General features: G+C 49.1%; 1 protein-coding gene across 1 annotated transcript in view; it reads right to left on the reverse strand.

Annotated features, from left to right (window-relative positions):
* Window positions 1-15,395, reverse strand: part of CEMIP (cell migration inducing hyaluronidase 1) — a 147,253-nt gene that overhangs the window by 75,931 nt on the left and 55,927 nt on the right. The window lies entirely within an intron of this gene.

The raw sequence follows: 15,395 nt of genomic DNA on the forward strand, positions 1-15,395 counted from the left end.
ATCATTCCTCTCTGAAACGGGGGCACGTAATACTGGACCGGGGCAGGCTTCTGATCAGCGGCACGGTTTCAGATTTTAACCTAAGGGGGTCTGGAGCTTCCTCTGTATCCAAACTCCCTGAGAATAAAGAAAGACAGCGGGGTGGGGAAGAAATGAAGTGGGATGTGATTAATATCACAGTGTTAGACTGAGACAGACTTTTTGACCATGGAGCGTTTTTACCTGAAATGTTTTTTCAGACTTTGAGGAGCCCCGGAAGTGATGTCAGCTGGTCACGCCCCCCCGCCACACCCTCAGAAGTGACATCACTCTGCACACCCTTAGCCTTCCTTTTGCTCCCTCCCCCTGCTCTGCCTCATGTGGGCCGGGAAAGACGAACAGGAGCTGAGAAGGCAGCCCAGACCCCTTCCCTCGTAACATGCCACTTCGGAGCTCCACGGACTCCTGATCTAAGATAACTCTGCCAGCAGATATCTAATTCCAATTATTATTTAAGAAAGCCACCTCAAACTTACATACACACTGGCGGGCACACATAATGGACAATCCTTCTCTTCATGCTGCTCCATTGACCATTCTGGAGCCTGATCGTTCCCACAAACAGGGAAGCACAAATGCCTAGGCAGACAACCTGAGATGCAAACACTTCCCCCAAAGACTCCTAAGAGCATTGCTCCGACCTGTGTTTACTCACGCAATGGAAACAGCATGGCCATGTTCTTGAACATCTACAGAAGTGGAAAATCTGTTGTCCAGGGAACTTTGTGAAAGCACACCTGCTCTCATGGTCAGCTGCAGCTTCACCTGTCATTCATGCTCTAGAGCAGGGGTAGTCAACCTGTGGTCCTCCAGATGTCCATGGACTACAATTCCCATGAGCCCCTGCTGGCAGGGGCTCATGGGAATTGTAGTCCGTGAACATCTGGAGGACCACAGGTTGACTACCCCTGCTCTAGAGGTCAGATGCCCCACACAGAGCACATCGCAACACGCACAGACGGCAGCCCTGTGCAGATCTTATGCTGGCATTTCACTCAGCTTTAGGATGCTTAGGGCTGATCCTGCGTTGAGCAGGGGGTTGGACTAGATGGCCTGTATGGCCCCTTCCAACTCTATGATTCTATGATTCTATTAGGAGCACCTAGGTCCCCATGGTGCACCCAATCCATGCAATATCCCTACCACGCAACTAATGGAACATGCAAGGTTTTCCGTGCCAGACCTGCTGCTTTCCTGGAAAAGCAGGGTTCTGTTTCACTTCATTGAAAGCTGGACTTCTGTGGGACATCCATGTGTCACCCAGTCTAGATGTTATGCACATACAGCTGGTGGATCTTCCCTCTCCATGTGAAGAGGGATCCCAGTATAACGGCTGCCTAGGACTAAAGGCAGGGCACATAGACTATTCCTGTAAGCTTCTATGCAAACACATCCTCTTAAAATCTGAACAGCAGCCAGGGACGATGGCATAGTAGGAAAGGCAGGCAGAAGAATTACAGACTCTCACTTACCCACACAGGTCTAATCAGCAGCCCAGGACCAACCACGCCACAGACTGTACGTTCAGGCCTTGCATCTCTGCAGCAAGAGTGTGTCCTCCAGCAGCCTGCTGCAGAGAATGCAATGCCATTAAAGAGCATGAGGGCAAATCCCCACACACAGTGGACTCAGAGGGTGGATGGATTTCAATTAGCTCTGCTGGGACGATCCAGATGGGAATTTGACCAGGATGGGGGCGGGGGTGGTGCTGAAACACCCATGCTCCTCAAAAGGATGCAAAGAACATGTGATAAGTCTCCCTCAAGATCTCTTCCCCCTGGAGGGCATGACCCCCACCAACACCATGCTGAGGAATTTGTCCATTACCGAGGAACATCTCCTACCAAATTACGAGCACCTGTCGCTTCCAACAGCTCTGGATTTTCAGTGCATCAATACTGTTTCCCCTCCCCGCTCCCCCCAAGAAAAAAAAGAAGAGTGTTTCAGCCTGGAGGTCTTAACAGAACACCCCAGACTGAATTCCAGTCCCTTTTCTTTCTGATAACATTTTCTTTCCTGGACAGAGCCAAAAAGAGAACTGGCGCATTCCAGCGTCCCAAATGTAATGCTACTCATAACCTGTGGCTGGAAATAAATCCAAATCTACTGTTGACCTCTTCTTGAGAAAGCAACTAAGCTGAGGCACAGAAGACTGGCTGGCTGGGTTTTTTTTTTTTATCAAGAAAAGAAAAGAAATTATACTCTGCAAAAGTCAGATTTGGCTGCACTCCCGACCTGCTTTCCAGGGGAATTACTGTAAAGAAAGAGTGCCACGGAAAGGACGGCAGGCACGTGGCAACTGCATTTGCACAAATACTCTTTCCGTCTGACCAGAGTTCTGTGTTTGACTGGCTAGGACACAGCTCTCCTGTCCTGAGGGACAAATGCTGGATTCTGAAATGGAAAGCCTGGCCCTAAAAAGTCCAGCAGAAAGGAAAAGAAGAAGAGCTAGGTTTTTTGTGTCCTGCTTTTTACTACGCAAAGGAGTCTCAAAGCAGCTCAAGGAAAGCTCTAGTGCCACTCAGGGTACCAGGTGACACCAATGTTTGTCAGGCCCCATTTGTGATTTTCCCAGAGTTCACCTGGCTATCCACTAGATGCAGGGTTACTAACCCTGGCTTGGGAAATTTAGGAGATTAGGAGGAGGCTCAGTGGGGATGCCGTGCTAAAGAGCCCACCCACCCATATGTTTGTTCCCTCCAACGGAACGGCTCTCTGAAGAAAAAGAACGGGTTTTATACCCCCTGTTTTCACTGCCCAAAGGAGTCTCGAAGCAGCTTCCAATCACTTCCCCTTCCTCTCCCCGCAACAGGCACCCTGTGAGGTAGGTGAGGCTGAGAGAGCTCTGACAGGACTTCTCTGTGAGAACAGCTCTATCAGGACTGTGACGAGCCCAAGGTCACCCAGCTGGCTGCATGCGGAGGAGCAGGGAATCAAGCCCGGCTCGCCAGATTAGAAGCCACTACAAGAAGCTGGTTCTCTGAAGATTAGCTGGAATTCTGAGAGACCTTCATCGTGAGAGTGGTCACCTTAACTCAGGGGTAGTCAAACTGCGGCCCTCCAGATGTCCATGGACTGCAATTCCCATGAGCCCCTGCCAGCGTTCGCTGGCAGGGGCTCATGGGAATTGTAGTCCATGGACATCTGGAGGGCCGCAGTTTGACTACCCCTGCCCTAACTAGATGTTAAGAGAGTAAGCATTCGCTGTGTTATCTATACTCCCTCCTACTCCTGTACTAGATTTCTGGGGGAGTTAGTGGGTTGCCAACCACCATGGTTTTCAAAAGTTTTCAGAAGTCTGTTTATTGTACATGGATGGTTGTCCGGAATTGTTCTCTGGGATTTTAATGGGGCTTTTAATACGGACAGTTCGTAACCTGCCACAAGCCGGTTTGGGAGTGGAAGGCAATAAGTCTAAGCAATAAATAAATAAACAACAAATAAATGCTTTCTTCTAGCAGAACAATTATTCTATTCAGATTTGAAGTGGCAAAGTGAAATCCATGGTGGTAATTACTTTAGTGGAGCTTTGATGGTATTCCTGGCCAAGCATCAAACAGCCAGAACGGAGAATTTTGCTCAGACAGAATTATCGAAAATTGCCCGATCTTCTTTGTACTGCAAGTCAGGAAATATTTTAGAAATATTCTGCTCAGAATTATACTATTTACCCGTGTCACCCTTCTTAGGCCCCAGTTTGCCAGCAGAAAAGTGGGCCTCTAAAAGTCTTAGATAAATTAAGGGTGTACTTTTTAGAGCTAGCACGGGAAGGTGTTGAGTTTTAACCCGTAGGAATCCGAGTATGAAACCACAGGCTCACAACATCTTAATCACCATTATTACGACTTTCTTGCCAGGGTGAAGTCAGACAAAGTCTATAAAGCCGGCTTTCTGGCTGCTTCAGGGGCGATCAACAAGAGCAGTTTATGCCCAGGAGACGCGGGGGTAGCAGCTGAACTATCAGACTTGTGGTTGAGAACTGCTCAGAAACGTCTTTGACATGAACTCTGTTTTCAGGTTACTTGACCTGCTTTTGCCAGCAGCCAAGAGTTTTGTCTATAAAAGTCTGTTGTTCCATGTTTATGTGGCCATGCAGAAAACCTCAAGGAATGTGGAACAGATGCACAACCGACTGCTGAAATGGATTCAAAGTTGAAAAGATTCTGCTTGCTGACGGAGATAATCCAGTTATGGACTTTTTCAAGCGGGGGGGGGAGATAAATGGGGGGGGGACAAGGTTTATGGGACAGTCTGGCAACACCTCAGATTCTCATCTGTCCCCAAATAGGGAGTGGGCGGGGGAATAATACACTGGCAAGAATAAATAGGGCACATTTTAGAAAATGGAAAAGTCAGTCATTGAAACGGCTGCCAGGAAAATTCTGTGACGAGGGATCTTGGCAAGGTGGATATTGTACATGTGAGGGTTTTTTTTGGGGGGGGGGGTAAAAAAAGAGCAAAGACACCCCCAGTCTTATCTATGGCTTGGTGGGAAAGTTGCCACTCACTTCAAAGGGCTGCCAGTTTTCTAGCACTCTGCTTTCATCCGCTGTGACCCCGGCAAATTTCCAAGAGGAAACATCGTTTGGAGTTTTGCTTGCATTTCGCCTCCATCACATTTTTCCCAGGACACATTTCACTAGCAAAAAAGTAGGTCATTTCCTTCCCCGTCACCCATGCACGGCAAGGGGGACCTTGGCTCGCTCTGCTGAATTCACCTCTCTTTGATGGATGTCTCTGCAACCTTTGCAGTTTTGGTTGGGTCGAAGTGCTGCTTGTTCACTGTGGTGCTGGAGCAGGCCTCTCGATCCAGGAAGAGTAGCCCCCCGGCTGTGGAACAAGCCGACATCGTTGTTGACCTGCATCAAAGAAACGGTCTGGATTTGTTTTGGCCAATCTCTAGGCAAACAGCAAAAGAAGAGGTGGGTTAGTAGAAGCAGAGAGACCGGGGTCATCTTGAAAGAGGAATAAATACATGGCATCCAATTGGCTTGGGAAGTCAAGGTGGGGGTTTAAAAAAAGAAAAGAAAAAGCCCCTCCACATTGCAGGGAATGTCCAACATTTGGTAAACGTCAATATTTGTAAGACATACCTTAATGAAAGCCAGCTTAGAGTGATTTTCTACATCAGTTCTTCGGACAGACTGGATCTTGACTCGAATATATTTAGGAGAAGGAGTCCTAGCAATAGCAACCTGCCGTTATAGAAGAGAGAAGGAGGAAGCTTTTGTGAACACACAGAATTATTTGCAAAGCCTGCATATGTCATTGGCTTCCAACGAGGATTTAACACCTTACAGCAGACGACAACGACCTTTGGTGCCAGTTTGGTGTAGTGGTTAGGAGTGCGGACTTCTAATCTGGTGAGCCAGGTTCGATTCTGCGCTCCCCCACATGCAGCCAGATGGGTGACCTTGGGCTTGCCATGGCACTGATAAAACTGTTCTGACCGGGCAGTGATATCAGTGCTCTCTCAGCCTCACCCACCCCACAGGGTGTCTGTTGTGGGGAGAGGAAAGGGAAGGCGAATGTAAGCCGCTTTAAGCCTCCTTCGGGTAGGGAAAAGCGGCATAGAAGAACCAACTCTTCTTCTTCTTTAATGGCATAAAAAACCGGAATGCCAACTCCAGGCCTGGAGACTTGGGGGGTAATGCCTGGGGAGGTCAGGGTATATTGCCACATGGACCACCTTTCAAAGCAACCGTTTCCTCCACGGGAAATGATCTCCATACTCTGAAGATCAGCTGGAAATAAAGGAGCTCTCCGGTCCCATTCGGAGCTTGGCGTCCCCAGCCTTGAAGTAGGAGAGCGGAGGAAGGATGCTACCCATCTCCACAGGGTTGGAAGGGGTCCCTCCCCCAACTTCACCATCCACAGGTTCCACACACACACACACACACACACACACACAATCTCCCTGTGTTTTCCAACCTAAACCTGGCAGCCCGAACCAGAAGATGACAGTGAATTGCCTGTCTAGGAACTCCTGACAGAAGTTGTCCTACCGGTCTTCTCCAGATATAATGGAAGGAGAAGGAGGCGTTGTACCCAAGGAGATGCACGCTGAGTGCCTCGGAGAATCCCTGAGGGCTGCCAATTCTGCTCTGCAATATCGTTTTCGCAGAAGAGGCTAGGGGCACGCCCCCCAGGGAAGCCCAGAGGTCTTTGAGGCCGTTATTTTGGCACACTCAAGAGTCATGCGGAGAGCAACAGCTGTGTCCCCTGCAAACCCTGTGAGCTCGAAGGTGGACAAACAGGTTTCTAAAAGCGTGTGAGGAGATGAGGACCAAAAGGGAAAGTCACTGTTTAGGACACAAACATTCCCCGGCTTGAGAACGTTTCAAGGGGAGTCGAAAGCCTTGTGCAAAACCCTAGCCACAAACAATAGATAAAGAGGACAGTTTATAACGGTAGCCAGCAACCGGGTTTGATTCCCTGCTCCTCCGCATGCAGTCAGCTGGGTGACCTGGGGCTAGTCCCAGTCCTGTTCGAGCTGTTCTTCCACAGCAGTCCTGTCAGAGCTCTCTCAGCCTCACCTCCCTCACCGCTGTGAGGAGAGGAAAGGGAAGGCGATTGTAAACCGCTTTGAGACTCCTTCGGGTAAAGAAAAGCGGCATATAAGAACAAACTCTTCTTGCAGGTGAGCACATAAGCACATGGAGCTGCCTCTTACTGAATCCAGAACTTGATCCAGCTCAGTCAGTTGCATCTACTCCGACTGGCAGGGGCTCCCCAGTATTTCAGGCGGGGCTCTTTCCCATCGCCTCCTGCCTGATCCTTTTAAACAGAGGTGCTGGGGATGAAACATAGCCCCAAAGAGACGAGCCTGCAAGAGTTGGAGAAAATGGCGGGCCCCTCCCGGCCCCCAATCTCTCCCACTCCTGGCTCCGCCCCCAAAGTCTCCAGGTATCTCCCAACTGGAGCTGGCAACCCTAGTTACAAATGAAGTCTGGATCCGCAAGGAGATTCTATCTTGAGGAGATCCTATTTTTAGTTCTAATACTGACATTTTTAAATTGGATGCAGCTCTTTAGTCAGGATTAGGCAATAAAGGAAACGGGTACTGGTAAACAATGTACATTCCTCCCTCCGTCCGTCCGTCCGTCCCCATTTAGCAGATGATGATTCCTCTGTCTCCCATTATTCAGTTATCCTTTGCTACATTTTCATTTTTCATTAACCAGAAACATGTGTTTTTTACTGTGGACAAACACAGGCAGTGACTACTATTATTAGTAAGCTTTTAAAACTGTATGTAATAAAAAAGCACAATGAAACCAGGGAATGAAAACACTGCTGACCCAAGATATTGAAGAAAGAATTGCTACAAACAAAAGGATGACAGGAAGGGCATTGTGGACATTGTGTACATGCTCCCACCCACCCCACCCCACCCCCCAAAATAACCAAGGGGGAAGAATGAAGTCGAACTGAAAAGTCAAACAGGGAAACAGGGACAAGTTAGGGAAGGTTATGCACCTGGGAAGGCCATCATGCATAGGTTAGGGCCATCATGGGAAGGAGCAAGAAGAAGAAGAGTTGGTTTTTATTCCCCGCTTTTCTCTACATGAAGGAGTCTCAAAAGGGCTTATAGTCGCCTTCTCTTTCCTCTCCCCACAACAGACACCCTGTGAGGGAGATGAGGCTGAGAGAGCTCTGATATTACTGAAGAAGAAGAAGAACTGGTTCTTATATGCCGCTTTTCTCTACCCGAGGGAGTCTCAAAGCGGCTTACATTCACCTTCCCGTTCCTCTCCCCACAACAGACACCCTGTGAGGGAGGTGAGGCTGAGAGAGTCCTGATATTACTGAAGAAGAAGAAGAAGGTTGGTTCTTATATGCCGCTTTTCTCTACCCGAGGGAGTCTCAAAGCGGCTTCTATTCACCTTCCCTTTCCTCTCCCCACAACAGACACCCTGTGAGGGAGATGAGGCTGAGAGAGCCCTGAGATTACTGAAGGAGAAGAAGAGTTGGTTCTTATATGCCACTTTTCTCTACCCGAGGGAGTCTCAAAGCAGCTTACAGTCGCCTTCCCTTTCCTCTCCCCACAACAGACACCCTGTGAGGGAGGTGAGGCTGAGAGAGCCCTGAGATTACTGAAGAAGAAGAAGAGCCACAACAGGTCACCTTGCAAGGGCTGAGAGGGCCCTGATGTTACTACTCTATCAAAATTGCGTGGAGCCCAAGGTCACCCAGCGTGTGGAGGAGTGGGGAATTGAGCCCAGCTCACCAGATTAGAAGCCGTCGCTCTTAAACACTACACCAAGCTGGAGAGTCCGATTTGGAGATTCCTCTCCCATCCCTAGACACTTCCTCTCCAAGACCCCACAGAACGTAAAAGTGGCCATCTAGTCGGGTCTCCTGCTTCCGAACATGGCACAGGGCATTTACTTTCTTTCCCATGCTGTTGAAATGAAAGCTCCATTCACCATCAGCCTCCTTCAACATGCCATGGCAGGAGGAGGTGGCCATGTAGCATTTCACACTGTACGCTTTCTCCAGCTGTTGCTGGTCAAGATCCCCCACAACACTGAAAGCCACTCCCTTTGGGTCGCTGAAGGCCCCATGCAGCCAGTCCCCCCTCTTGGTGAACGAAAGGAGATCTAAAACCCCAGGCAGGCAAAGCTAAATATGATGATAAGGAAACACTCTCCAGCCGAGGAATCGACCTCCAGGAAGAAAACACAAACACGCTTCGTAATCCCCCAGCCTAGCCATCTCTCTCACTTCCTAAAGAAGAGTCACATCTGTTATGGCTTATCCCTGTGTTGACACAACACCCACCAAAGCTGAAAATGAGCACCCGGTTTGCTGAAAGGAAGAAGACGCTTTCCCCCATGAGTGCAGTCAAGAATAGGATGGCATCTGACAGAAATTGGTACGTACGGTAACTTAAAAGATATTTTTGTGTGTGTGACTCTTTTTTTAGGGAGGGTTCTCTGATAGCTAGAGTCACCAAAAAGCCATTCGGAAATTATTATGGATGATTTCGGAGCCGGTGCTAAGGTTGCCAGTCCAAGGCTGGGAAAATCCCTCTACATTTGGGGGTAGAGTTTGGGGGCAGGAGGGAGCTCAGCAGGGTGAAATGGCTTACAGCCCACCCTCCAAAGCTGCTATTTTTATAGGGGAATTTGTTGCATTTGTGGACGTTCTGAAGCCATGCGTTCAGAGCGAAGACTGGGATTTGAACTCTTGTTAGGGATTCACAAGACGCAAACGCGGCTTCTTCAAACCCAACAGCTCTTTACTCAACACCAACGCCAACAACACCGAACCATCAACAAAGAGATTCATGGAATTTATATACATTCAAGTTGGCCCGCCCAGGAACCTGATTGGCCCTTAATGGAGCCCCCTGATTGGCCCATAACAGAGAGTCCTAAGACAAGTCGCTCATTGGTCACATTCAGAACCCTTCATTTGCATGTGGTGGCTACTGAGCAGGCTGTCTGCATATACAACGCTAGGTTCTAAACCAGGGCTAGTCAAACTGCGGCCCTCCAGATGTCCATGGACTACAATTCCCATGAGCCCCTGCCAGCGAACGTCAGCAGGAACTTGGAACAGCTCTAGAGCACAATGTGCTGTACAACAGGGGTAGGCAACCTGTGGTCCTCCAGATGTCCATGGACTACAATTCCCATGAGCCCCTGCCAGCTAACACTGGCAGGGGCTCATGGGAATTGTAGTCCATGGATATCTGGAGGGCCACAGTTTGACTACCCTTGTTCTAGACAATCAACAAACAGGCCAATGGACCTATCACAGGCCTCCATTGAGGACCAATTATACGTATTTGAGGAAGTCTCAAGCATGCATATAAGTTCCCCAGTTTTGCTTGTCTAGGTTCAGCATCTTTGGTCCCAGTAAAGTTGCTTGGTTGTAGGAGCCGAGTGTCCGTGTCGTATTGAACCCACGGATTTAATAGAACTGACCTACCGTTTGGAAAACTACCGTAATTCCAGAACTCACCAGTTTGGCAGCTCTAGACCGAATGCTTTAGGATGCTTAGGGCTGATCCTGCGTTGAGCAGGGGGTTGGACTAGCTGGCCTGTATGGCCCCTTCCAACTCTATGATTCTGTGATTCTATTATTCTATGAGCAGGGGGTTGGACTAGCTGGCCTGTATGGCCCCTTCCAACTCTATGATTCTGTGATTCTATGATTCTATGAGCAGGGGGTTGGACTAGGTGGCCTGTATGGCCCCTTCCAACTCTATGATTCTGTGATTCTATGATTCTATGAATGCTCATGTTGGCCATCTGACAGGTTTCCAGCCAGCCAAAGCCTCTCATACCAATTCAACTCTCCCCAAAATCTTAGTCACTCCGCTGTGTTGGTGACAACCATACCAAGAGACAAAACTGACCCAAGGCTTTGCACTTGTGTCCTTCCGTTCTGCACCACCTCCAGCAATCTCCCTAGCTACAGGGACAAGCAAGGTATAAACCTTGTACAAATCCAGAACCAATAACCAAGTGGTGAAAAATGTGGCCTACAAAAAGCAGCAACCCTCTCCCCCGTGCCAAAAAAAAAAGAACCGAAAAGATTTCTCAGAATTCACACAATGTTTTCCGGTACATATCTGGAAAGTTACAATTAAAAAAAATTAAAAAGGCAAAGCTATTGGCTTTTCTCTGGCGTTTTACTGGCCTCAACAGGACTGTGACTCACTGAAACGATAGGAGTCCTGGGCAATGCTGGCTGTAGCAAAAAAAAAAGAAAGAAAAAGTTTATTTCCTCCTCACCCCAGCTGGCCACAGGACTGGCCCTGTTTTCTGGTTTATGTCTCTAGTTAACGACTATTTCCATTTTGGCTTTGAGGAATGCTTTTTTTTAAATGTCTGCGTGCTCATGAGTTCTGGTGGAATGGCTATTCTTTGGGTTTCAGCCTTTTGCTGGGATTGCCAACATTTGGGGACGGAGCTATGGAGTCCACCCTCCAAAGCAGCCCTTTGCTTTTGGGAACTGATCTCTGTTGGCTGAAGATCAGCTGTAATTCCAGGAGATCTCCAGGCCCCGCCAGGAGATTGGCAACCCTCCTCCTTTCCCCTGTCCCGGACTCTGACATGAAATATCGGAGCATCTCGATTCTAATACACACTCGTGTGACGGTTATGCATATGGACCTCACGTATCATGAAGCATACCAGTATGATGCCATGGTTAAGAGCAGGGTAAGTCAAACTGCGGCCCTCCAGATGTCCATGGACTACAATTCCCATGAGCCCCTGCCAGCATTCGCTGGCAGGGGCTCATGGGAATTGCAGTCCATGGACATCTGGAGGGCCGCAGTTTGACTACCCCTGGTTAAGAGTCTCAGCTTCTAAACTGGCGAGCGAGGTTTGATTCCCCGCTCCTCCTCCACATGCAGCCAGTTGTGTGACCTTGGGCGATCCTGTCAGGGCTGCTTTCACAGAGTAGTTCTGTCAGTGCTCTCTCAGACCCACCTACCTCACAGATGCCTATTGTGAGGAGGAAGCGTAGCCGATTGTGAGCTGCTTTGAGAAAAGTGGGGTATAACAATCAACTCTTATTATTCAGAAGAAGGAGAAGATTTGGTTGGTACTCAAAGGAGTCTCAAAGTGGCTTACATTCACCTTCCCTTCCTCTCCCCATAACAGACACCCTGTGAGAGAAGTGGGGCTGAGAGCCCTGATATCACTGCCCGGTCAGAACAGTTCTATCAAGGCTGGGACTAGCCCAAGGTCACCCAGCTGGCTGCATGTGGGGGAGCGCAGAATCGAACCCGGCATGCCAGATTAGAAGTCCGCACTCCGAACCACTACACCAAACTGGCTCTTATTTAGTTAGTTACTTAGTTCTTCATTTAATGTATATACTGCCCCTCACGGTGACATCTCTTCGTCTTCTTCTAGCTGCCATTTCACACGCTGCACCTAACAAGACTTGTTTTGCACTCTGATACAGTTTTCCTCAGCCCCAAAGAAAAAGCACCCTGACCTTTCATTCGACTGATGTGGCGGCCGCCGGCTCTTTCGCAGTTGCCCAACTCCCGAGGTGCCCCCATGCAACAACATTCCCTCCCATATTCCCTCCTCGATGACACATCCAGATGGCCAGTTCTGCTGAACGTGCCTGCACCACCACCAAGAAGGAGCGGCAGCCCTGGAAGCAGCAGGACACTCCAGCGGCAGCGCTGGGTGGAAGAATTCGGCTGAGGCAAGCATGCCCCTATCTTCCTGTTGGCTGCAGAGGAGAGGACACGCAGTAATGGGTTTAAACTACAAGTACGATATAGGCTAGATATCAGGGGGGAAAATTCACAGTCAGAGTAGTTCAGCAGTGGAATAGGCTGCCTAAGGAGGTGGTGAGCTCCCCCTCACTGGCAGTCTTCAAGCAAAGGTTGGATACACACTTTTCTTGGATGCTTTAGGATGCTTTGGGCTGATTCTGCGTTGAGCAGGGGGTTGGACTAGATGGCCTGCATGGCCCCTTCCAACTCTATGATTCTGTGATTCTATGCATTGTGCAGGGGGTTGGACTAGATGGCCTGTATGGCCCCTTCCAACTCTATGATTCTATGATTCTATGCATTGCGCAGGGGGTTGGACTAGATGGCCTGTATGGCCCCTTCCAACTCTATGATTCTATGCATTGCGCAGGGGGTTGGACTAGATGGCCTGTGTGGCCCCTTCCAACTCTATGATTCTATGATTCTATGCATTGCGCAGGGGGTTGGACTAGATGGCCTGTATGGCCCCTTCCAACTCTATGATTCTATGCATTGCGCAGGGGGTTGGACTAGATGGCCTGTATGGCCCCTTCCAACTCTATGATTCTATGATTCTATGCATTGCGCAGGGGGTTGGACTAGATGGCCTGTATGGCCCCTTCCAACTCTATGATTCTATGCATTGCGCAGGGGGTTGGACTAGATGGCCTGTGTGGCCCCTTCCAACTCTATGATTCTATGATTCTATGCATTGCGCAGGGGGTTGGACTAGATGGCCTGTGTGGCCCCTTCCAACTCTATGATTCTATGATTCTATGCATTGCGCAGGGGGTTGGACTAGATGGCCTGTGTGGCCCCTTCCAACTCTATGATTCTATGATTCTATGCATTGCGCAGGGGGTTGGACTAGATGGCCTGTGTTGCCCCTTCCAACTCTATGATTCTATGATTCTATGCATTGCGCAGGGGGTTGGACTAGATGGCCTGTGTGGCCCCTTCCAACTCTATGATTCTATGATTCTATGCATTGCGCAGGGGGTTGGACTAGATGGCCTGTGTGGCCCCTTCCAACTCTATGATTCTATGATTCTATGCATTGCGCAGGGGGTTGGACTAGATGGCCTGTGTGGCCCCTTCCAACTCTATGATTCTATGATTCTATGCATTGTGCAGGGGGTTGGACTAGATGGCCTGTGTGGCCCCTTCCAACTCTATGATTCTATGATTCTATGCACTGTGCAGGGGGTTGGACTAGATGGCCTGTGTAGTCCCTTCCAACTCTATGATTCCATGATTCTATGATTCACCTGTGGTTTGTTGGAAAACACAGAGACCTCGGCATATGCCTACAGGGGTATTGTCCTCACCAGATGTAATCGAGACCCCTTGATTGGAATGACCCTGATCTAATTCTCTGGCTGAAAGCAGGACTTACACCCCAGAATCAAAGGAGTTCTCCAGAGAAACTCTATGTTAGGGGGAAGGTTATAAAGGAAAAAAGATTTATTTTAAGTATTCACACCCTGCTTTTCTCCCTCAGTGGGGACCCAAAGCTGTTTACAACATTGTTCTTTCCTCCTCCACAGCCCTGAGACAGTGTGAGTTTCCGTGACAGAGTGGAAATTTGAACCACAACTGCACTGTAAGATGTCTATAAGCCCAATAACTATTTCTGACCTGGATTAAGGGGAGCCCCCCCCCCACAATAGTCTTTGGGGAGGCAGAATTCAGGGGGGAGTAGTATCTCTGATGCAGTTACGTCACTTCTGAGCGAGTTCATGGAAGTAACTTCAGTATTCTCTGCACTTTAGGAACTTTCCCCAATCATAGACTCATCTTAACACAGCCCGCGGCGCCGCGGGCGCCACGGACTAATTAAAGCCGTAAGGGCTCAGTGGGAGGAGTTAGGGCGGGCTTTGTCCAGGATGAGGAAGGGTGCCGATTGGCCCCTTCCTCTGGACAGACCATCAGCCGGGCCAATCGGCAGGCGCAAAGCCTGACGCGTCTGCCGGGGGCTCCCTTACCTAGCGCCCGCTGAATTTTTCTTACAGCAGACTTGATTACTAGTAGAAATATTAAGTTGGATGGGACCTCCAGGATTATCAGATTTGCAAGCCCCTCCATTTTCTATCAACAGCCCTGGCCAAGACAGAAGAACACTGCAGAATGAGCTGTAGGTCTGCCTTATATGTGAATCACAGCCTAACTTTGCAAGATGCAGATTTCATGCTCAGATCCTTACTCAACCACAGAAGCTCGCTGGATGACCTTGGGCCTGTAGCATTCTCTCTTGGCTCATCTACTTAAACATCCACCAAAATCACTGGCCCAGTCCTTGTTCGAATTATAGAATCATGAAGAAGAAGAAGAAGAAGAAGAAGAAGAAGAAGAAGAAGAAGAAGAAGAAGAAGAAGAAGAGTTGGTTCCTATATGCCCCTTTTCTCTACTCAAAGGAGTCTCAAAGCGGCTAAGAGTCGCCTTCCATTTCCTCTCCCCACAACAGACACCCTGTGGGGTGGGTGGGGCTGAGAGCCCTGATATCGCTGCTCGGTCAGAACAGCTTTATCAGTGCTGTGGCAAGCCCAAGGTCACCCAGCTGGCTGCATGTGGGGGAGTGCAGAATTGAACCTGGCTTGCCAGATTAGAGGTCTGCACTCCTAACTACTACACCAAACTGGCTCTCAAGAGTTGGAAGGGACCTCCAGGGTCATCTAGTCCAACCTCTTACAGAATGCAGGATGCTCAGAACTACCTGCCCACTCACAGGGACCCCAATCTCATGACCTGATGATGCCCCCTTCCACAAGAAAACCAGAATCCCTGGCCAGTGTGGACTGGAGGAAATTCACCTCCCAACTCCAAAGTGGTAAATGGCATTTCCCTGGGCATTCAAGAAAGGACCACAAAAGCCAAACACCGACACAATCCCTTCCAACCACCCACTTGCCATCTGCCTAAGTTCACAGAATCAGCATTTCTGTCAGATAGCTATCCAGCTTCTGCTTTAAAACTTCCAAAGAAGGAGAACCCACCACTTCCTGAGGAAGCCTGTTCCACTGAGGAACCACTCTAACTGTCCGGAACTTCTTCCGGATGTTTAGCTGAAAATTCTTTTGAATTGATTTCAGCCCATTGGTTCTGGTCTGACCCTCTGGGGCAA

Source organism: Paroedura picta, chromosome 18 (assembly GCF_049243985.1).
Source record: "Paroedura picta isolate Pp20150507F chromosome 18, Ppicta_v3.0, whole genome shotgun sequence".
Taxonomy (NCBI): domain Eukaryota; kingdom Metazoa; phylum Chordata; class Lepidosauria; order Squamata; family Gekkonidae; genus Paroedura; species Paroedura picta.